Source organism: Hydra vulgaris, chromosome 07 (genome assembly GCF_038396675.1).
Source record: "Hydra vulgaris chromosome 07, alternate assembly HydraT2T_AEP".
Taxonomy (NCBI): Eukaryota; Metazoa; Cnidaria; class Hydrozoa; order Anthoathecata; family Hydridae; genus Hydra; species Hydra vulgaris.
The window spans coordinates 39,550,001-39,574,314 of NC_088926.1; the positions used below are offsets into that span (position 1 = coordinate 39,550,001).

At 27.0% G+C, this 24,314-nt stretch overlaps 1 long non-coding RNA gene across 1 annotated transcript in view; it reads right to left on the bottom strand.

The window, feature by feature from the left end:
- The window catches only part of LOC136082470 (uncharacterized), an 18,148-nt gene extending 7,038 nt beyond the window's left edge, over nucleotides 1-11,110 (bottom strand). The window contains exons 1-3 of the long non-coding RNA XR_010639715.1: nucleotides 10,963-11,110; nucleotides 7,136-7,272; nucleotides 6,964-7,048 (exon numbers count right to left, since the gene is read on the bottom strand). This is a non-coding gene — a long non-coding RNA (uncharacterized LOC136082470). The remainder of the gene's footprint in view (nucleotides 1-6,963; nucleotides 7,049-7,135; nucleotides 7,273-10,962) is intronic.
- Nucleotides 11,111-24,314: the final 13,204 nt, after the last annotated feature.

Consider the following 24,314-nt stretch of genomic DNA (forward strand, 5'->3'; position numbering starts at 1 on the left):
TAGAATATGAATTTAGAATTTGTTAGAATATGAGTTCTGAATCCATTTAAATAAGAGTTTAGAATCCATTAGAATATGAGTTAAGAATTTATTAGAATATGAGTTTAGAATCCTATATAATATGAGTTTAAAATCCACTAGAATATGAATTTTTAATTTATTAGAATATGAGTTTAGACTTTATTAGAATAAGCGTTTAGAATCCAGTGGAATATGTGTTTGAAATTCATTAGAATATTAGTTTAGAATCCATTAGAATATGATATCAGAAGCCATTAGAATATGTATTTGGATTTCATTAGAATATGAGTTAAGAATCCATTAGAATATTAATTTAGAATTCATTAGAATATGAGTTTAGAATTTATAAGAATATGTGTTTAGAATTCAATAGAATTTGATTTTAGAATTCATTAGAATTTGTGTTTAGAATCCATTAGAATATGAGTTTAGAATACATTAGATTATGAGTGTAGAACTCATTAGAATATGAGTTAAGAATCCATCAAAATATGACTTTAGAATTTATTAAAAGATATTTTTAGAATTTATAAAAGTATAAGGTTAGAATCCATTAGAATACGATTTTAGCATTCATTAAAATTTGTGTATAGAATCGATTTGAATATGAGTTTAGAATTCATTATAATATGATTTTGGAATCCATCAGAATATGTATTGAGAATTCATTAGAATATAAGTTTAGAATAGATTAACATATGATTTTAAAATCCATGACAATATAAGTCTAAAATCCATTAAAGCATGAGTTTAGAATTAATTAAAATATGAGTTTAGAATCCATTATAATATAAGTCTTAAATCCATTAGAATATGAGTTTAAAATTTATTAGAATATGAGTTAAGACTTCATTAGAATAAGCGTTTAGAATCCATTGGAATATGTGTTTGAAATTCATTATATATATTAATTTAGAATCCATTAGAATATGATATCAGAATCCATTAGCATATATTTTTTGATTTCACTAGAATATGAGTTTAAAATCCATTAATATTTTAGTTTAGAATTCATTAGAACATGCGTTTAGAATCGATTAGAATAAGTGTTTCGAATCTATTAGAGTATGAGTTTAGAATCCATTAGAATATGAGTATAGAATCAATTAAAATATACGTTTAGACTTTATTAGAATATAAGTTTAGAATCCTTTAGAATATGAGTTTAGAATTCATTAGAATATGAGTTTAAAATCCATTAGCATATGAGTTTAGAATTCATTAGAATATGAGTTTAGAATTCATTAGAATATGAGTTTAAAATCCATTAGAACATGAGCTTAGAATCCATTAGAATATGTGTTTATAATATATTAGAGTTTGAGTTTAGAATTCATTAGAATATGAGTTCAGTATCCATTAGAATATGAGTTTAGAATACATAAAATTATGAGTTTAGAATTCATTAGAATATTAGTTTAGAATTCATTAAAATATGCCTTAAGAATCCATTAGACTATGTTTTTAGATTTCAGTAGAATATAAGATTAGATACCATTAGAATATAAGTTTAGAATTTATTAGAATATGAGTTTAGAATCCATTAGAATATGAGTTTAAAATCTATTAAAAGAGGAGTTAAGAATTTATCAAAATATGAGTTTATAATCCATTAGAATATGAATTTAGAATCCATTAGAATATGAGTTTAAAATTTATTAGATTATAAAATTAGAATTCATTAGAATAATAGATTGGAATCCATTAGAGTATGTATTTAGAATCTATTTGAATATGAGTTTAAAATCTAATTAAATATGAATTTAGAATCCTTAAGTATATTAGTTTAGAATCCATTAGAATATAAGTTTATAATCCATTAGATTATGAGTTTAGAATTCATTAGAATATGATTTTAGAATCGATTAGAATATGTGTTTAGAATTCAATGGAATTTTAGATTAGAATCCATTAGAATATGATATCAGATTCAATTATGTAATTCCTGAAAGCTCTAGAACATTTAAAGACGTTAGAAATTTAATAGCTTTAATAGTTTTTACCAATAACAATTTTGAATATGTTTTTGCGGTGGTGTTTGACTGTGTTTGGAAGGATATTTTAGGAAAAACATAGAGAATATATATTGAGGAAAAATTTGTAACTAGCATAGTTTTAGTTTTAGCCATAGTGGTGTTTAATGATTTAACTTCAAGTTGTTTTTTTACTTAAAATGAGCGATGTTTTATTTGTTAAAAATATTTATATGTAGTGCAAAAAAAAATTTTTTTAATTTATTTAAATCTTAACATAATAATATAGAAGTTATTAATATGGTAAAAAAACTAACTTAAAGTTCTTCAAAATAAGAAATAAAAGTTTTAAAAAAATGTTAAAAAAGAAAATTATTTTTTAACATTTTTTTAAAAATTTTAACAGATTTTAAATTTCGTAGAAAAATATTGTAAATTACAAAAGTTGTGACCATGCAAAATTTACACCCCCTCCCCCTTATTTCTAAGGATCGGAAAATTTGCATGGTCCTGCTTGCGCTCATGTATGTGTGCATAGACCCTCTACTCCCTACACAATACATCTTTTTATGTTGACAAACAAGGATCTTTAGTCAGAATTTTAATTTTTTTATTGATTAGCTGATTAATTGTGATAAATTAAAAATCAAAGTACGTACTTTTAAATTGAAACCCTCCCCCTTCCCTCACACGCTTTTGTAAGGTTTTCGAAGACCTCTCCCCCCACCCCCTTTTCCCTATGAGCGTACGCACTTTATGGACAACCCCTCAATATTTCTTCGTTTCTGAACGTTTGCGTCATCTTAAACAAAATGAAACACTTTTTCAATTTTAAATAACGATGTTCGAAGTTTGAACAAAAACTTTGAAAATTTAAAAATATAATTAAATAAACTTAAACCAGATTTTAAAATTGTATGTCTGACAGAAACATGGTGTATAAGTGATGAAACAAATTATGAATTTGAACTAGTTAAAAAATCTTGATGATTTTTTAACTAGTTCAAATTCAATAAAAAAAATGATTGCAATCTCTTTTGTTTTCACAGAGATATTAAAACACTTTTTAAAATAGTTAACGAACATATATGTTATGTAAAGTTAATGAATGGTTCGTGAGTAACAAACTTTCACTAAATGTGAAAAGAACAAAGTATATACTTTTCCATAAAGTAAATAAATCAGAAAACATTTTTCTAAAATTAACAAATTTTATAACTAATAATACTTTTATTTAAAGGAAACATTTTAGGAGTAAAATCGGATGAATATTTACTGTGGTATTCACATATAAATAGTATTGAATCAACACTCTAAAAAAAAATCGCAATGTTGTTTAAGGCTTAACCTTTTCCAAATATAACATCCCTGAAAATATTGTATTTTGTCTTTATTCACAGTTATTTTTCTTACTGTAATATTGTGTGGGCTGGTACTGGCTATACAAAACTTAAGAAAATCTACAACAAATAAAAACATGCGTGCAGAATAGATTTTGGAACCTACAGAAATACTTTTTGCAAACGACTTTTATGTGCGCTCGGTGCTTTAAATGTGTAAACTCAATTTAACCAAGTTTTATTGATTATTTTTAAAACAAAAATGAGATTGTCACCCAAAATTTTTCAAAATTTTTTTAATTTTTTCATAATTTTTCAAACTTTTTTTAAATAATCATAAATATGCAACAACGTTTTCTGATAACAACTTTGTTCTTCTTAAATATAATTTAAAATTAACCTTCTATTCAATTAAATACCGCAGGTCTTAACTATGGAAAAAATTCACGGAGATTGTCAACAAAAACAAGACTACATAAGTGCAATTTAAAAAGTGAATCAAAACGATTGTTGCTGTTCAGGAATCTTAATTTATCAGACTTTAAATATTTTTTTTAAAGAAAGCTTTATCAAATAAAAACAAATTAGTTTATGTAAATGAAACTTGAGTGATGATATTAAAAAGTCATCTTGTGATTATGTTAGTTATGAAATTTTATATTATTATTTTTTTATTCAAAAATTTTTGTTTAAGTGATTCTTAAACATTCAGCAGTTGTAAGCATTTCAACAATTCTTAATTATTTGCTGTTTTAAATTTCTTTATTTTTTTAGTTATTTTCTGTTTTATTTGTGATTTATGTTTTTATATATATTTGTATGTTATGCTTATGTAGAATTTTTTTTTATATGGGGCTTGGCGATAAGGCAAACTGTGCCTTTTTTCTGCTCCAACCTTTAATTTCGATACATATATATGCATTGTTAACATTCTTTAACGGCGAAATAAATTACACAAAAAAAAAATCTATACATTTTTTAAAACCGTTTTTAATCGTTTGACTTTTTTATTTTTTTTTTTTTTTTTTTTAAATTTTCCGTTTTTGTTACAATTAAATTCCGTAATATAATACAAGATACTCTTATTCTTTCAAAAATAATCCAGTTATAAATATAGAAAAAAATCAAAGACAAAATAATAAGAGATAGTTATACAAAAATATATAAAAACGCGAGAAACTTGCAGAAGACCATTAAGTCTTATCATCAAGAAGCGTTGTACTAGTTATGTTTTTACAATATTAAATTCCTATAATATTGTTAAAAGCACAACTTAATTAACTAAGGTAAATAGTGTTAACACCAAAAACATTCAATGTAATTCAATGACTTCTTCAACGATAATTAAGTTGTAGAACAGCAATAAACACATTTCGCGATTTTTCATAAACCTAAACAAATTTCATCATTTCCCTAATAGACTAAATAAAGAAATCAACAGATGGTGCTATTAAAGTCTTTATAATTATAAAACCTCTTCTTATAATGATTGTTATCCATTTCATTAAAAAAACTTTTAAAAACGGAGAGGGGAATTTTAACAGAATTTCTGTCTTTGCTACACAATTTTTTTTACTACAGGTTCTCGCTTAGTCAATAAATTTTAGTCACAACGTAAGACCACCTTGTTAATAAAAGGATTGCAGCTAAATAGCCTAAACATATAATTAAATATCAAGGGGTATGTATAGAGTTGTTTCAAAACATGACAAAATGACTTTTGCTACAGTTGCTATAGTCTATTTCCTATTTTATATAACTCTCGGTTTAATTTATGTTGACACGATGCAAACTTTTTGTCATTCTGTCAAAAATTTATGGGCATGTGAGACAAACCCATTAAAAAACATAGATTTTTCAGAAAAAAAAAAGATAATTATTTAGGATAAAAAAAAAAGATAATTATTTAATTAGATTAGTTTTTTTACTAATTTAAATATATATATATATATATTTATATATATATATATATATATATATATATATATATATATATATATATATATATATATATATATATATATATATATATATATATATATGTATATATATATATATATATATATATATATATATATATATATATATAAATATATATGTATATATATATATATATATATATATATATATATATATATATATATATATATATATATATATATATATATATATATATATATATATATAATTTGCATATATATACATTCCTGTATATATATGCAAATAAATATAAAAATGTTCCTAAAATTTGTAAAAAACGCAAAAAAGTTTGCAAAATTGTGCTTTTAAATGGCTTGGCTCCCCAAATTAGGGAGTGTGTGTGAGCCTAGCTACGGCTCAACATTATTAACATTTTGTAATTTTGATGAAAAATAATGCCAGTGTAGCCAACGTTATTACAACTTTAGATTTAGTTGGTCGACGTCGCTGAACATGAACCAACATAAATCTAACGTTGGATTGACATTATGTGCTTACTGGGTCAGGTCGTTATGAATAAATACAAAAACTTAATCAAACTCTTTGGAGTTTAATTTTTAAATAGTGAGGAATAGAGTTTTTAATAACGTTAAAAAGTTACTCAACATTGCTTTTTAAAACAAAATTCCTTAATGAGATTTAAGAACCCTGACCCTAACCCTAACCCTAACCCTGAAGTATAAAGTATAAATATATTATCCGGCTATTGTAAATACGTACGATTGGGGCTCGGTGATAAGACAAAATAATGTCTTCTACTTGCCCCGCCAGTTTTTTTTTATTTATAAACCTTGTAAATTGTAAAAGTTATTAAACGGCGAAATAAATAAATAAAAAAAAATAAAAAAAAAAAAAAAAGTAATGCTGAAAAAATTAAAATTGTTTAGCTGATTAGATGTGATGCAAGTAAAAAATGATTACATAAAATGTCATTGAATATCAAGGAACTCTTAGTGACCATTTTAAAATATTCAAAAATTTTTGCAGCATTTTTCAAAACTTGTGTTAACTTTAAACGCAACAGCTTTTGTTGTTCTAAGTGAACAATCAAATAAATTTACCTTCTACATGTTTATATACAAATCCCGTTTCTCAGTGGACTAGTTATTAGCAAAACTCGTAAATAAAGGTCATGATTTTAATTTTTGCTTTCGATGTTCCAATTAGGATGTCTATACGTCATGTCGCCACTTTTTGTAAATCTTGCAAACCTATTAAGTCCACTTAATTGCTGGCAAAGTGGTAACATAAAGTTGTCATGAAGCAGATTAGGTACTCTTGTTTCTATTTTCCAGCAACAATATTAGTTTTGATCTATTTCAAGTTTTGTGTTGAAAAACACTAACAAACTATTAATCAAACAATACAACCTGTACTACAACCAATATTACACACTATATTCCATTCACAAAATATTTATCAACAGTCATTAAGTGACAAAAGCAAAAAAACCTGCTGAATCGGATGTTAAAAAGACCTGCTGATTCAAATGTTTGAAAAGACGCCAAAACCTATTTTATTGGGTTTTATGAGTAAATTTATATAAACAAAATAAAATAGATATTTTTTATTATATCATATTACTTAAGAATGTTAAAACTATTGAAATATAAAATAAAAAATTATCAGGCCTTTAAAATAAAAAGTACCTTCAAAAAAATCAGACTTATGGCAATTTTCTTCATTTAATGCCATTAAGTTAATGCCGTTAATGTTACTAATGGTGCCAAGAATCTAAAATAAATAATGATAATTAATAATTATTATTAAATAATGAATAAATAATAATAAGTGCTTTTGTGCAATTACTATAGTTCTAACCCAGAACCGAGAAGTTCGTGTTTCGACGCCAACTCTAGCCCAGAAAGCAAAATAAATAAAGAAGGTGGCGTGAACATCCTCGTGAAATGCTCCTCCGCGGAGGTTTTTATAATACCAGTTGGTCTTCTTGGAGCACCCTATTACCAAACAAAACAAAATACAAAAAAAAGAAAATTTTTTTCGGTCTGGTTTTTTAAAAAGAAACTATTGATGAATAATAAAGAATAAACTAATAAACTTTTATTAACATTTCATTTTAGCCAGGTAGCACACTTACGTCGGGCCAACGTATGTAAATACATTGCGAACGTTCGCTGTTTTCCCGGTGCAAAAACAACGTTGATCCAATGTTAGTTTTATTATAATTATATTTATAAAAAGCCTAATAACGACGTGATTAAAAGTAGTTAGGAAAATTACAACATATGTAAAAAGTCCAACATATGTAAAAGCATCGAAAAAAGTTGGTTGTTTTTCCGATCTTAACCCAACGTTGATCCAATGTATAGGGATTTTTATTTATTTATATTAAACTTTATTTTCAGTTGATTGTTTACAATAGTTTTATAATCAACATAAACTAATTAAAACCAACACAATTAACTGTATAAGACAATACAAATAAACATACATTTAATTAAAAATAATTTACATAATAAATAATAAAAATTTTATTATATTTTACATAGTAAATATTTTAATTATAATTTATTTTAAACTTTTCACAAAAAATGGTTAACAGCTTTCCTGCTCTTATTTGTTTTTTCTATCTAAAAAAATTACGCTTGAAACATGAAGGAAATAGCAAAATATTTAACTTAAGTGTTTAAGGGATTGAAATTTTATGAGGATTTCAATCCCCCTTTTAATAAAAGAATGTAATAATAGTAGATAATCAGAAGAATTTAGGTTTAAGGTTTTCATTTTGTTGATATGAGATCTGCCCTTTCTACCATAGATTTTTTCGCAGATTGAAAATTGTGGTTTTTTAATAACATGCGTTCATCTTATGATTCATTATCAAAAATGATTCAGCGCAACCAACTTGTGTACAAAATCTAAGAGTATTAATACACCTATCAACACGCAGTTCTTTGAATTCCGTTGGTGCATTTTATTTTTTGCAAGTTGAACTAAAGGCCTTATCAATTTTAGCTGAAGTTTGGAATGCCACGTTTGTATGGTTATATTTTTAGCTTTACCGATTCAGAGCTTTTATTATTCCACATTAACCACGCGATCAGAAAAAAACTAAAAAGTATAATAGCTGTTAAAATTTTAAATTTTTGTTTACTATGTATTTATCATAAAAGATAAAGGCTAACAATTGAAAGTTCTTAATTGTTGCTATGGTTTTACAGTACGCAATTTGAGAAAGTTTCTTTTTTTATCACACTCAACTAGTTTGCCATCGGATGCTTACTTTAAGAAAATCCAAAGTTAAACACCAATTATATTATCATACACCGGTCATATTTGTAACATCCGTAACAAAGGAAGCGTAAATTTTCTTGTATAATGCTTAATTATGGCCTTTCTGAAAGAAAATTTCTGAAAGACAAATAAAAGTTTTTGTTATTATATTTAAATGGCTGTTACTAATAAAGATATTACAAGTATGAATTAAAATAATAATTTTATTGAAGAAGTATGTATTTAAAGCCACCTGGTGTATTTAAGGCCACTTGGTGTTTTTGTTACAACTATTTTTCTTCGCAACACTTTGCACATGCACGTGCAATACCAAGAAGTTTTACTATTGGAGTTGGAGTCGCGATTTTGTTTTGCGACTCCGCTACAAATTTTGCGACTCCGACCCTACGACTCCGAATCCGACTCCATAGCCTTGGTATATACTATGACAATAATAAAAGTATTGTTTTATGAATAATTTTGGTTTAGTTTATTTGTGATGAAATAAATTTTTTTAATTTTATTACTCTTTTTATCCATTTCTCCCAGTGGACTTAATTTATGTAGAAGCGTAATTTACGTAGAAGCGTAGTTTTATTGCTCATAGTTGGTTTATACCAACTTTAAAAAATATTGCAGGAAGCTGAAGTACCCTTTCACTGATAATAACTTTATTTCTTCATCAAAATTTGAAATTCATATTTTAGCTTTTATCAAAATATAATAATTTTTTAGAATAAACGGCTAAAAAAAAAAACTTTAAAAGGCTATCTTTGACATAAAGTTATAAAAGAATCCGCAAACTGTTTACTTGGACATTTCTATTATTCTAAAATTTGCTGAGGGCTACTGTGTCTCCCATTCTGTGTCAAGCATAAATCTATTAATTAAATAAACCAAATACCTAAACCGCTGATTAATAAACAAAGTAATGAATTAAGAAAATATATAGTTTTTCTAATTTTTATTTATGAAAATTATAAATAATGTTACTAATAACATACTAATGATATATACTTTTCAAATGATCAAAATTTGACACCAGAAATTGTTAAGTATTATGACTTTGCAAAATTTGAAAAAAAATTTCATGTATGAATGGATATCTCTCTATGAGGGATCTTATCAAATTATATTGTTCTTTCTGGCAAAGCGATAAACTATGTGATCTATTAAAAAGAGTGTTTACAAAAACCCTTGCAACTTTTTATTAATAAATATTCTTGTGACACCAAGTACGTCTTTTGGTCAATTTGGCAACATCTCACTATGTCAATTCGGTATCAAATTAGCTGAAAACCCACAAGATATGGACCCACAAGCCAAGCTTGCGAGTTTCTTGATTTGATCTTTTAATGATAAGTTTTGTTAAAAACGAATTAAATTCAAAAAATGAGTTTTTATTGTCAGGTAGGTATTCTTTTACTTAATTAATGTTATTATTTTTTGAGCTAATTTAAAGTGCTCATATTACCACGTGTTCTGGGTACCATGTGATAATATATCAGCACTTTTGCTTTTTTTTTTAATCTCTGTGTTTTTAAAAAAAAATTGCGGGTGCCCAAATATCTATGTGGATCATGAGTAGTGATCCCTAAAAAATGTTTATTCGCAAAAATTTTTGACCCAGCATAATTTTCTTGAAAGTATTTCAATTTTCGCTTAAGGTGCTCGGATTACCCTATTATTTAAGTTTTTATAAACTTTAAAGCCAGTCTCAAATTTTATGGTACAAATGTTTATAATCAAACTTTATAGAATGAAAGCAAACTACATTTTTGAAACTTTCATTTTAAATAACATACTTTTTACATGTTATTATAATTACATCTAGACAAAAACTTGTGACTTTATAACCGTCTTAATAAGGCGAGATTATTTTGATTTAACTATGCATATGAACTTTTATTTATGTTTTTCATTAGGGTTTTATTAGGGTTAACAGATTTTTATGAAGGTTTTTATTAGGGATTTTTATTAGATTTTTATTAGGGTTAACAGTTTTTTATTAGGGTTAACTTTTTAAGAAGAAGCACTCTAAAATACGTTTTACCTCTTATTTGTCAATTATATTTAGTTCTTAATTTTTACATTTGCTTATTTTTTATCCATATGCACAAACGCTAAACTTCCACAGACCGAGTTAAGATGGTTTTTTATCAACATGAAAAAAAAAAAAAACAATAAACGAACTAACACAATATCAAACTAACAAAACTATAGTTTTAGAAGGTTTTGCTTTTATTTAAAAAAAGCATGCTTCACGTTTGAAAACAAAAAACCTATTTAATAATTTTTATTATCAAATTATCGATTGTAAAACAAATAAAATTCTACATTTAATATTAATGCTAAATTATATATATGCTCTTCTAAATATTAAAAAAAAAAAAGTATTTAAATATAAAAATTACCTATACTGAATCACACAAGATTTCCTGGTTTTCTTTTTTAAAATGTAAAAAAATATTGAAAATTAACTTTGTAAAAACTTTTTTCAACACTCGAATTTATTTGAAGCGTTCGTCTTCAACTTAAAGAAACAGAAATAATATCAGCAAATATTTGGCAACGTGATTTTTACGGCTTTTATGCAAAGTATCACATTTCGTAATTTTTTTTTAATATAAACTTTTACCTTTTATGGTGTTAATGTTCACCTTTGTTTTATATAAAGTCAAACATACTTTATTGTTTCAATAGAATATAAACATCTTAGTAAAATAAATTTTGATTGACAAATTGATTTTCCCTGCAAGAATTTGATTTTCGCTGATATAAAGAAATAAGACTACAATATGTCTAGATCTGCGCCAAGAACAAACATGAAAATAAAAAATCTAATCATGTTGCTATTTTTCTTTATAATGTTTGTTTTAATAATAATAATAATAATAATAATCCTAGCTTAAATAATAAGTAAAAGCTTAAACTGGCTGTTGCGTTTGCAACTTCAACGCTACACCAGTGTTGGATTATACGACACTTATACTTACTAGCAATAAGCAACCCATAATACGGCTTATTAGTGATTAGACCATTAATAACAATAAAAACACATTAATAACTTGATATATTATCTAAAAAATTAAATACAAATTTATCTATAAATAATATTTTAAGTTTGACTCTCCATCAGCAATGTCATGGCTTATAGTTAACGACATAAAGACTGCATTAACATCAGTTAAGTTCTTTTTAAAATCTGTCACAACACAGCAAGTACCAGAAAAGTAAAGTCAAGTAAATTATGCCAATACTTTAGAAAAGAAATGATAAAAAATTACAATTCTTAATTGCAAAAGTGTTATTTGCATTTTATTGTTAGTAGAATTAGGATAATATAACAGAAAATACAGAGATTAAAAAAGCCATAACAGCCAGTTCTATCAACAAAAAACACAGTAACAATAGCACATAGAATCCTAGTAAGCACAGGACGTTTTTCAAAATTTTAAAAAACTTGTTAAAACGAATGTTAACGTTTTTTAAACGTTTTAAAAACGATCTGTGCTTACTGGCATAGTATATTTGTAAGCACACATTAATACGTGTCTCCAGAGTAATCAAAAAATTAAAGACTATAAAAAGGCTAGATAATGCAACGTAATAACTCTGGCAAATAACACTACAACATAATAAGATGTTTTTAAATAAATTACTCGAATAAACTAAAAAGATTTGATTTACAATATTTGATTTACAATATTTGATTTACAATATTACAATATTTGAACATTTTAGGGGCAACTACTGTTAAACAATTTGAACAATTATATCATAAAATAGAAAGCAACTCATAAAATATTTCTTATAAATGGTCATTACTTTGGTAATTGTGGTGTTAGGAAACACGTAAGAGCTCAGTGGTTACATAAGTTTTATTAATATTCCCTCTACTAATTGTCATTTAAGTCTCATCTAAGACATAGAGAGGAAAAGAAAGTGTTTCCAAAGAGAGAAAAGATAGTATTTCCGAAGCAGCATGTTAAAAAATGTAAAAAGAAACACGCAATAAATAATAATAACTGGTTTTATTCCCGCCTTAAAAAGACTTAAGAGACCCTTAAAGGAGATTGACGAAATTTTTCACGCGAAATTTAAGGGTCTCTTAAAGGCTAACCGCCAGACGACCAAAAAAAATCACGCGTTACTACTCAAAATATGAGTAGTAAAGCGTGGTTGTTTGCAAGCATGATTGTTTGCAAGCGTGGTTGTTTGCAAGCGTAGTTGTTTTTTTAATTCCTTTTATTTTTATAAAAAATAAAAAATATTTATTTAAATTTTATTTATTATTGCGATTCATATTACATAAACTATTATATATTACATATTATTTACATAGTAATTCTATTCAAAATACGAGATATTATATATTTAAAAAAGTCGTTTGCTTCTTTTATCGAGGAGCGTTATCATCTTCGTTGTCCTCCTAACTTCTCTCGTCACTGTCTGTATCTTACGCGTCAATCAAAACTGCTTTTTTCTTACATTGCCGCAGCCGACCACCAGAGCAATTTCTGGCGTTATTAAAAAATTTTTAAACGCCAACAATTAACTCAATTTCTTTTTCCGTGATGCCAGGGAAAAAGTGAGCAGTTGAAGCTATAAATACATCATATTAAAACTATCAATCAATTCATACATTTTGAAATAGTTGTTACATTCACGGAAGTTTACAAATAGTACATGTACTAATCTTAAGTTAAAACCTTTCAAATAAAATCTAATAAATATATTGTTAATGCTAATAGTAATATTGATCGTCCACAGCAACAAAAAAACGAATATTAAAAGTTGAATGAGTAAAAATACTAATAATGATAATAATAAAAGTTGTAGAAGTAACAATAATAACAATACAATGATTATAATAAAAATAAAATGACAAAAATAAAAATAATTACAATAATCATAAAAAATATAGGTGTATGTATAAGTATGTGTATACAATAATTGTATTCATACATAACATACGCACATATATGTAGATTCATATATACTATACGCAAGTATACAAATATGCACACGCTTACATATACACACACACATACATAAAAACATACAAACATACACATATACAAACATAAATACATATACACACATTTAATAATATTATATATGTGTATTATATGTGTATATATTGTATACACATAAACATATATACGCATACACACACATATATACACACATATATATATACACATAAACACACATATATATACACATATAAATTCATACAAGCATACACATACACACATACACATTCATGCATACATGTACACATACATACATAAGCACTCTCACTTATTCTCATGCGCTTATCACAGATACACATATCTTTGGATTTATTAACTGTATTTGATTAGGAAGGAATGGAATAGGTTACTCTTAAAAACATAGATTGAATGGAGAGCTTTTAGTTTAAAGGGAAGGTTATTCCAAGATTTTATACTTTGGTTTTTTATTGACTTATATCCATAAGTAACAGAACGCCGATTTAAGACTGCAAGATTCAGATTATCAATTGATCGAAGATTATCGGTTGTTTGCATTTTTTGGAAAAAATTGTTGATGGTAAGAAGTAGGTTTTTGAGTTGGTGATTCCAGACAAACTGGCAAATCAAGAACTGAACAAGTCACATAAGGATCTTAGAAGTATAATAAAGCACATTTGGATTGAATTTGTAATTCTGAAAATGTATTTTTTTTAAAGCTTTATTTTGAAGATGGGATATCCTTTTAAACTGCATGCTGTTGAGATTGTCCCCATATTTGACAACCATATTGTATATGTGAGCCAAAAATGGCATGATATATATTTGATAGTGATTCCAGATCGACTTAATGGCGAACTTTAGCCAGTATTCCATTTGATCTGCTCAATTTTATGGCTAAGTCTTTAAGATGGGATCCAATGACACGTTGGAATCAATTATAATGCCAAGATATTTTATTGAGTTTACAGGAATGATTTTCTGGCCACTTAATCTAAAGTTTAAATTTTTATTTATTTTTGTTTTTTTAGATTTGAAAATGACCAGTTCAGTTTTGCTACAGTTGAGAGAAAGCTTATTTGAGCGAGCTACTGAAATAAATTGGCAAGATCATGATTAATGTTTTTGTTAATTTTATTTAAGTTTATTGATGATGAGCAAGTTAGTATTATAAGCAAAGTGGTAAGGAGTTGCAAACTTAATTGAGTAAGTAAGGTCATTAATATAAGAAGAAAAAGTAGTGGTACTAATACTTAGCCTTGAGGGACACTGTTGGAACATTTTATTTTAGTAGATTTTCAGTCATTGACTGAGACAAACTGAGATCAGTTGTGAGGATAGGAAGTAAACCATTTAAAGGTATTTCTCTGATTCCATAATATTCTTGTTTCTTGAGTAGGATAGAATGATCTATTGTATCAAAAGCTTTTTGTAGATCTACAAGACACCACATGCAAAGTTTTTATCATCAAGAGTTTTTCTAATTGACTCAGTAATTTTAATAAGTGAGTGAGTGGTGGAATGATTAGCACGAAACCCATACTGGTGTTTGTATAGGCATTTAAATATGCATAGCTTTTTCAAAGAGTTTGCTTAGGTTTGATTGAAGAGATATAAGTTGGTAGTTAGACATATCCATAGTAGAACCTTTTTTAAATATTGGAATGACTTTAGCAACTTTGAAAGCATTTAGAAATGAACCGTTTTGAAATGAGTTTATAATAATACTGAGAGGTTAAGAAATTACGTCTGGAATAAGTTTAAGAAGGAATGAAGGAAGGTTATTAGGACCAAAGCTTTTTCCATTTCTAAGGGTGTTTTTAATAAGATTAGAGATTTCATTCTCTGTGACAGGATCAATAAAGAACGTATTAAAATTTAAAGAGTTGATATAGTCAGTAAATTTGGATGTTGAAGGTATGATTTTGTTTTGAAGTTTGTTTTGGATAGTAACAAAAAAGTTTTTTAACACATTCGATACAGTAGTTTGATCTAAGATAGTATTTTATTTCAGTTTTAATTTGAGAGTTGAACTATTGTAGAAAGGTTTTATATAATGATTACTTTTATCCCTTTCCAAGTATTCTTAATATTATTTAAGTTTTTACTAAAATAGGTTATGTAACAGGATTTTTTACTAATTTTCAGTAGATTTAGTAGATATAACATTTTCACATTTTGTGCGTTTTTTATATAGTCTGTTTTTAATGGATATAGATTTAAGTATGCCATTGGCGATCCATGATTTTGATTTAAGATTAAATTTGCTGCTTCGTAAGTTTTTCTATGGAGCATGCTGATCTGATATGTTTTCAAATGTCTTCAAAAGAAAACTGATAGATTGATTTACATCATCATCTTTTTTAATATAGAGATCCCAGTTAATGTTGGAAATATATTCAAAAATATACTTTTGTTAAAGTTCTTGAAGCATCGCCTGTAAGATATACTTTTTTTAGGGTGGTTAGTTTTTCAAGGAATACATATAAATTGACCATATGATCAGATATTGAAATAGTAAAATTTTCTGAGATTTGATCAGGTGAATTGACGTTTATAAAAATGTTATCAATAAGTGCTTGTGATTAAGCTGTTATGCGTGAAGGTAGAATTATAACAGGATGTAATGAAAAAGAAATAAGCGAGTCATAGTAACTAGATACAGGATTTGATTCATTTAATTTTAGTATATTAAAATCCCCCATAAGGAAAATGCCTTTTTTCAATATTCAACTTATCTAATAGCGGAGTTTGATAATTTTTATTGAAATTGTTTTGATTCATCAATGGATGTCGATATATGCAACAAACCATTATATTTTTTAAGTGAGGCTTTATAGTTTCAACAAAAATGGATTCAAGACATTTGGAAGAGCAAATCTTTAGGTCATTGCGAACTATGTAGTTTAAATTATAGTTTAGATATAGAAGAGCACCCACTTCTTTAACCCCAGTGGGGCATTGCTCAATTTTAAAACCATTTATAGATATGCTTGTTATATTTGAATCATTGACATACAAATTTGACTCAGTAATACCTATTTCCACAGGTAATGTATTAAAAGTGCTATAAAAGCTGGAGAGATCATCAATGTGATATGGTAAAGAAACAATGTTAAGATAAATATAAAGATCTGAATTAGGATTAACTTTTTTATTGAAATCTATGGTGTCATAGTATTTCATAGTAGATAAAATATTGCTTGTAAACATTTATGTAAAATAATAATAAGTTCAAAGAGATGAGATATAATAATAATTACTGTTTATTTAAGAGACTGTTACATATAATCAGATCGACAATATAAATATGTGCATAAATTTAAGTAAATTGTTAATAACAATAGATTAACAACTTTCGTTACTTCATTTTATTGTTTCAAATAGTGATTGTAAGTCAAATGGGTTACTCACAAAAATGCTATTTAAAATTTAATATCAATAAATTTTTATATAAAAATTATTCGATAACATGCTCCTGCATGACACTTTCAAACTTTGCTAATAACTCCACTAGGCCAAGAAAGTTTCTATTCCCATGAGCAAAAAGCCTTTCCTCACTGCCACGAAAAGCCAAATTGTTTTTTGCCAAGTATTTAATAATTCCCACAATTTTCTCAATTACTGATCGCCAGTATTGCTGTTCTTGCTGAAAGATACTCTGATTCTGTTGATCGATTTTACTGTTTGTTTCAAGCGACTTTCCAGCTCCTTCCATTTTATCCAGGAATTGTTGCGCTCTTGCGAACGATCATGCTCACTTAACTTGGAATATATGTTTTTCCAATCACGAAAGCCACGGGTACCAAGTTTTTGTTTATCAACACAAAACAACTTGCATTAGAAATAGTTTACAGCATCTGCTTTTTTTGAGTATACAAGTCATGATCTTGTTATTGTTTGATCATTTGTCAGGAATCTTTTGCTTTGGAATTGGAAAAAAAACTCTTTGGGATAACATAACCTTTTACCTGTATTGGTTCTGATAGAACTAATTGTTTTCGGAGATGAGACAAATAATCAGGCCAGTCTGCAGGATCTGAAGAAATTTTGTGAAGCTCAACCTCAGGAATTTTTGTTGGTGTCAGTTCTCTTGATGTTTTAATTGATGCAGGTTCTGCCAAGGGTTTGGCTCAAAAATATTGACTTCACAATTTTTATTAATTGCAACATCAACTGCCCATGTTAGAGACTTTTGAATGCGCAAAACTTGATTCGACGTTGGGGGCCCCAGGCAGCTGTCTGGTTTGCCTATTAGTAGACACGACCCTATTTCGTATCACAATATCAACTCTGACTTTAAATATTGTCACATTGTAGCTTATTTTTTACCTGAACAAAAAAACCAATTAACTTGTTTATAATGTTTGGGTAATGATTAACGAAAAGCATGGTACAATAAAATCTGAAGATTGTGATTGTGCAGCTGGGTATTTATTTCAAAGTAATATTTTTTGCTAATAAAGAAATACTTTGATAACTAAAATTTGGTTTTTCATTTGTTTTCTGCAACTTTTACTTTTAAAAAACAAATATACTATTTTAATTTTAAAATCTGTGGTTGCTGTGAACATGTTGGCGTACTTTTATGGCATGTTAAACATAGTGTTAGGATTATTGGTAATAAAAACATGTACATAGAAACCTCTCAAATAGCTCAAACCATCAAAAAAAGTTAAAAAACTATACGGACCATCAATGCTAAGTGAAATTGAAATAGTAAAAAGAATAATAAAAAAAGAAACATTTAAATTGTTTAAATCCACGACCCATAAATCAACGAGAATTTTCCATGAAAAAAAAAGATATAGATTCTTTGGCACAAATAAAAAATTATAATTGCGGATATGTCATGCTTATGCAAACAAAAATTGTTGTCCATATACCTGATATTTCCAATATTGCTCAAGAAATCGAAGTTAAAACCTCCTTGCATCCATCTCTCCCTAAAACACCTTTTGAAGTTGTAACTTATTTAGATTGTAAGATTGCATATAAAGTTTTATTGATGCAGTGAGCAACAAATTTTGACGAAATTTCTGAACTAGAACACTTGTATAACCAATCATACAAAAAACTTGTTTTTATACCCGTCATACTTTTCAGTAATGTATCATTTTTACTTATTTCAGAGTAAGAAAATCTTTGAAACTTTTTAATTTTTTCTTATAAGCCTATGATTTCTTCATTAAGATTTTTTATTGGTTTATTTGCCGAGTCTAGTTGGTTTAATAAATTAAGACAATCATCTTGTTTTTTACGTAAAAGTAAGCAAGTATCTTCTTAAAACATCCTGCAACGATCACTGTATTTCGCATCAGTAACGCAATATTTATGAAAATCGTTAGTCTCTGTAGTCTCCAAAACATACTTCTTCTTTAATTGTATCAAAATGAATAGTGCTAACATAATGGATGATGTATTGAGTTTTTTTAATTTTTTTTTGGTGGCTCTTATATAGTCGGTGATTTAATTTAACTGTATCATTTGTTATATTGTATCCTTACATGTATAAAGTTGATACGTTGCATCCTGTATTGTAATAACCTCCAGCAAAATGGTTAGAACAGACTTTAGTAGATCCTACACGAGCAACAAAATTGGTGTTTTTGCGGCTTCTATCCACAACAGTTCTATTTATGGATTTGGTCCATAATTTTGTATCTTTAGGATTTTTGGGAGAATGTCATCGCAGCATGTCTACATGACTTTTGATAACATGTCTAAAATATAATGAGCTTTGAAAAACAATTTAACGACTTTCTGCTTAATTATGTAAATTATGTTAGTTCTGCTTAATTATGTTAGTGATACGAAATCACAATCATTTAACACAACAAAATTTACTGCAAGTTTATATTGTAATATAATAGTTAGAAAACTGATAATTGTATATATTTCATCATGAAACACAAACATAACAAAAAATGAACATTGTCATTTAAAATTAACTTTGAAATTTTATAGTGTATTTATTCATGACACCTATAAATTGCTACAATGTTTTAAAATCAAAACATTTTATACAACTTTAATTAATATTTATTCGAAAGTTTTTTTATTTTAACATGTATTATTATTCATTATGCTACATAATTTGTTTTACTTATAATATACTAAGCTTAATTTTTGTTTCATCGTTTCTCCGATTGTTACGGCATCCGAAAAACAGCACAATAATATCCATCAATCTTTTTTTAACTAAAAGCAAACATTTGAGTTTGGTATTTAACTTTTTATAACAATTAATAAAAGTTGTTTTCATCTCAGTATTTCTATAAAAGCACTGTTTTAAATTACCCCATAGAAAGATCCAGAATGTATTGCGGTAAAAACCATGCGGTTGTACTGGGAACAAATCTAATAGATCTGTTATAAGCAATTTTTTGGTCGGAATTCTAGTATTTTTGGGGAAAATTGATAGTAATGTTGTATTTTGACAACTATATTTAGTTAAATTATACGTCAGAACGATTAGAACTAGGATCAATAGAAACTTTTTTAAAAGATTTTAACTAAATTCATGTTAACACCAATGAGCAGAACTGATCTAAAGACTCCAAAATGGTGTTATTTAGATTCACTATTACGGGTAGTAAAAAGGTTTTGAAAATTTTATATAAAAATTAAAAGTTTCCTTAAATATTTAATAATCCTGAAGCAAAAAAAAAGTTATACCATCTAAAGCTCTTATTTGGACACAATACGCTGATAAAACCATGCTAATCTCAAAATAAAACCATGCTAATCTCAAAATAAAACCATGCTAATCTCAAAATAAAACCATGCTTATCTCAAAATAAAACGATGCTAATTCCAAATAAAAGAATTAGAATAAATTGTAAATCGCCTTAACTACACCAAGAAACTACACCAAGAAACACAATATATTTGTTTAACTTTATAAAACATATATTAACATCTCATATAACAATTATGTGCACATTAAATAAAATATTTTATACTATTTTATATTTATACGGAAAAAAACACATTAACAAATCCTATTTTATTGTGTTAATAAGATTTTAAATTAATAGTATAAAATAATAAAAGTTATGAAAAGGAGGTAATCCACTGTTATTCAGGGTGGTAACCCTCCTTAACCAAATCCAAAGAAACTCAAACAATCATTGCGATGGATTTTCTACGTCAAAAAAATAGCCTAATGGTAGTCAAAATAAAAAAAGCCTTCTGATCAGTTAATTGTCACAAATGCAACAATCAACGAAATGAATGAAAGAGAGAGAATAAAAAAAAGCATCATCGTTTATAGTGTTCCAGAGTCAGAAAATCCTTTATTAACGGAACAGAAAGTTGAAGATCAGCAGAAGATAAACGATATTTTGTTGATAATAGAAAACATGATGTTAAGCCTGTTTATAAGAGAGGATTAAAATCAAAAGTTGTGAGTTGCCCTGGCCCTATTCTTTTTGAACTTTCAGATTTAAGTTTCAGAAATTCAGTTCTGTTAGCAGCAAAAAAATTAAGAAATAGAAACACTTATTATTCTGTACATATTAGCTCTGATTTAACGGAAACAGAGAGACAAATGTACTTTATATTAAAGAAGGAGAGGAACAAATTAAATTCTAAATTAGCACCAGATTCGCCCTTTCGATATGACATTCATAGGAATCAAGTACAAAGATTCAAAAAGTCTTTCATTCATATAAAATTAGTGAAGGTTGCTTTGGTTCAAGCAAAATTGAATGAGTATAGATTGTCGTGTATTTCGGTAAAAATACTTAATTGGTTTTCTGTATATGCCGAGTGATTTTACTAATATGGATGATTTTGATTTAGATTTTCAAGAAGCAGGAAAATTTGTTGATAAGAGAGGATTTAAAGATGATTTGATAATGGAAGATATAAATTTTCCGTGAGTGACCGGGGCCCCGGCTAAAAGTTAGACTTTTTGCAAACCCACCCCCGGCCCCGGCAAAGTTATAAGATTTAGCAGGGGTTGATAGTCGAGGCTAGAAAAAAATTTAAAATACTTAATACATTATAATTTTATGGTTACACTTACTATATATTAAATACTGGGATACATTTATATATTTTAAAACTATAATTTAATTCCAACAAGATTGCATGTAACCGCTATTAAGTTACGAGTTACTTTATTATACTAAAAAGCGTATAACTGAAGACTTAAAAAGTTGTAAGTTGTATAAAAAAAGAAAACATGAAGATAAGTAGGAGTTATAAGGTTTTTTTGAGTTGAAGGAAAAAAACTGGATTAATAAAAGTTTTTTGTAGCATTAAGAGACAGATACGGTAAAAAGATGCAACTTTTTAAATAAAATGCCAAGCAAGAATGAGTTTCGGTTTATTGTTATAGAAACGACAGCTCGTTTGAGCATTGATCATAATTGTATTGTGGAAGAAAGAAGGAAATGCAATCTTACAACAATGGGAGAGTGGCTTAAGCTTGGAAGATAAAACAGGTCTAGTTACATTTCACTAAGAAGTAACGAAGATCGTTATATATATACATGGGCCATATACGAGCCCTGCATATACGGATATATATACAGGGCTCAATTTAACGATCAGATATCGCCGTCCCTCGGAACAATCTTGAGATCTGCTAGAGGAGAGCAACAAACCATTGTTGATTTTTTTTATTAAAAATGAGCTATGGTTGGTTGCCCCCATAAATCAGATCTTAAAATCAGTCCGAGGGCGGCAATGTCCGACCGTTATATTGAGCCTTGTTTATATATATATATATATATATATATATATATATATATATATATATATATATATATATATATATATATATATATATATATATATATATATATATACATATATATATATATATATATATATATATATATATATATATATATATATATATATATATATATATATATATATATATATATATATATATATGAAGACCTCAGTGGAAAAACCGGCGTTGTCACATTTAAAAAGTATTGAGAAAGTATTTGTTGATCATTAATAAATGTCTTTATTTAAAGCAAAGAAAAAAAAAATTTTATATAAAAAATTACAAAATGTTTTGTTTTTGAATAAATTTTAAATAAAATAATTATAATATAAATTTTTTTAAATTGCTTAGTTTCATTTACTTTAAATAAAGACTTTTATTAATGATCAATAAATACTTTCTTAATACTTTTTGAATGTGACAACGCCGGTTTTTCCACTGAGGTCTTCATATATATAAATATATATATATATATATATATATATATATATATATATATATATATATATATATGTATATATATATATATATATATATATATATATATATATATATATATATATATATATATATATATATATATATATATATATATATATAAATATATATATATATATATATATATTGTCTAGGAATTAATTCGTGCGGTTTGACAAGGGATTACAAAACTAGCTAATTGTCTCAGCGTTTCGTTTAGCCACGCGTGCGAAGATCACTGTTATTGCGCATCATTTTCATTATAAATCATTTGATTTAAACGTAAACAATACTGTTTTTAATTTAACTGATAATGTCGATTTTTGTTCCTGATAAAATGTTTTACGGGGGATTCTTCTTCATTACTTTAACATGAAGAAAAGTGCTACCAAAAGTCATCGTATTTTGGTTGAAGTTTATGGTGATCATGCTCTAGCTGAGCGAACGTGTCAGAAGTGGTTTGCACGGTTTAAAAGTGGTAATTTTTGTTTGGAAGACCAAGAGCGACCAGGACAGCCGAAAAAATTTGAAGATGCAGAATTGGCAGCATTGCTCGATCAGGATTCTTGTCAAACGCATGAGGACCTTGCAAAATCGTTAGGAGCTGAACAATTAACAGTTTCCAGACGCCTCAAAGCCATGGGTACGATTCAAAAAGTGTCTCATTGGGTACCACATGAATTGAAAGACAGAGACGTGGAAAGAAGAAAGACCATTTGTGAATTGCTGCTTGAAAGATAGAAAAGAAAGGGATTTTTGCATAGAATTGTTACTGGTGATGAGAAATGGATTTATTACAAGAATTCTAAACGAAAAAAGGCCTGGGTAAAGCCAGGTGAACAAGGTCCATCACAACCCAAACGGAATATTCACTGTGCAAAGGTTATGCTGTGTATATGGTTGGATATGAAAGGTGTGGTGTACCATGAGCTTCTGACACCTGGTGAAACTATTAATGGAGAACGTTATTGACGACAATTAATGCATTTGAAGCAAGCTCTGGTCATAAAACGACCAGATTGGGGTAATAGACATGATAAACTCATTTTTCAGCATGATAACGCTCGACCACATGTCGCAAAACCTGTCAAAAACTATTAGGAAAATGACGGATGGGAAGTGTTACCCCATCCGCAGTATTCTCCGGACATTGCTCCTTCTGAATACTACTTGTTCGATTGCATGAATAACGATTTGATTGGACAGCGCTTCACTTCTTCAGAAATGGGTCTCTGATTGGATCACTTCTAAGGATGAAGCATTTTTTCGACACGGAATTCGTAAATTGCCGGAAAGATGGGCAAAAGTAGTGACTAGCGATGGACACTATTTTCATTAATGTATTCATCCATTTAGTTTTTGAAATAAACCTTCAATTTTCAATTAAAAAGCGCATTAATTAATTCCTAGACCTAATATATATATATATATATATATATATATATATATATATATATATATATATATATATATATATATATATATATATATATATATATATATATATATATATATTTATATATATATATATATATATATATAT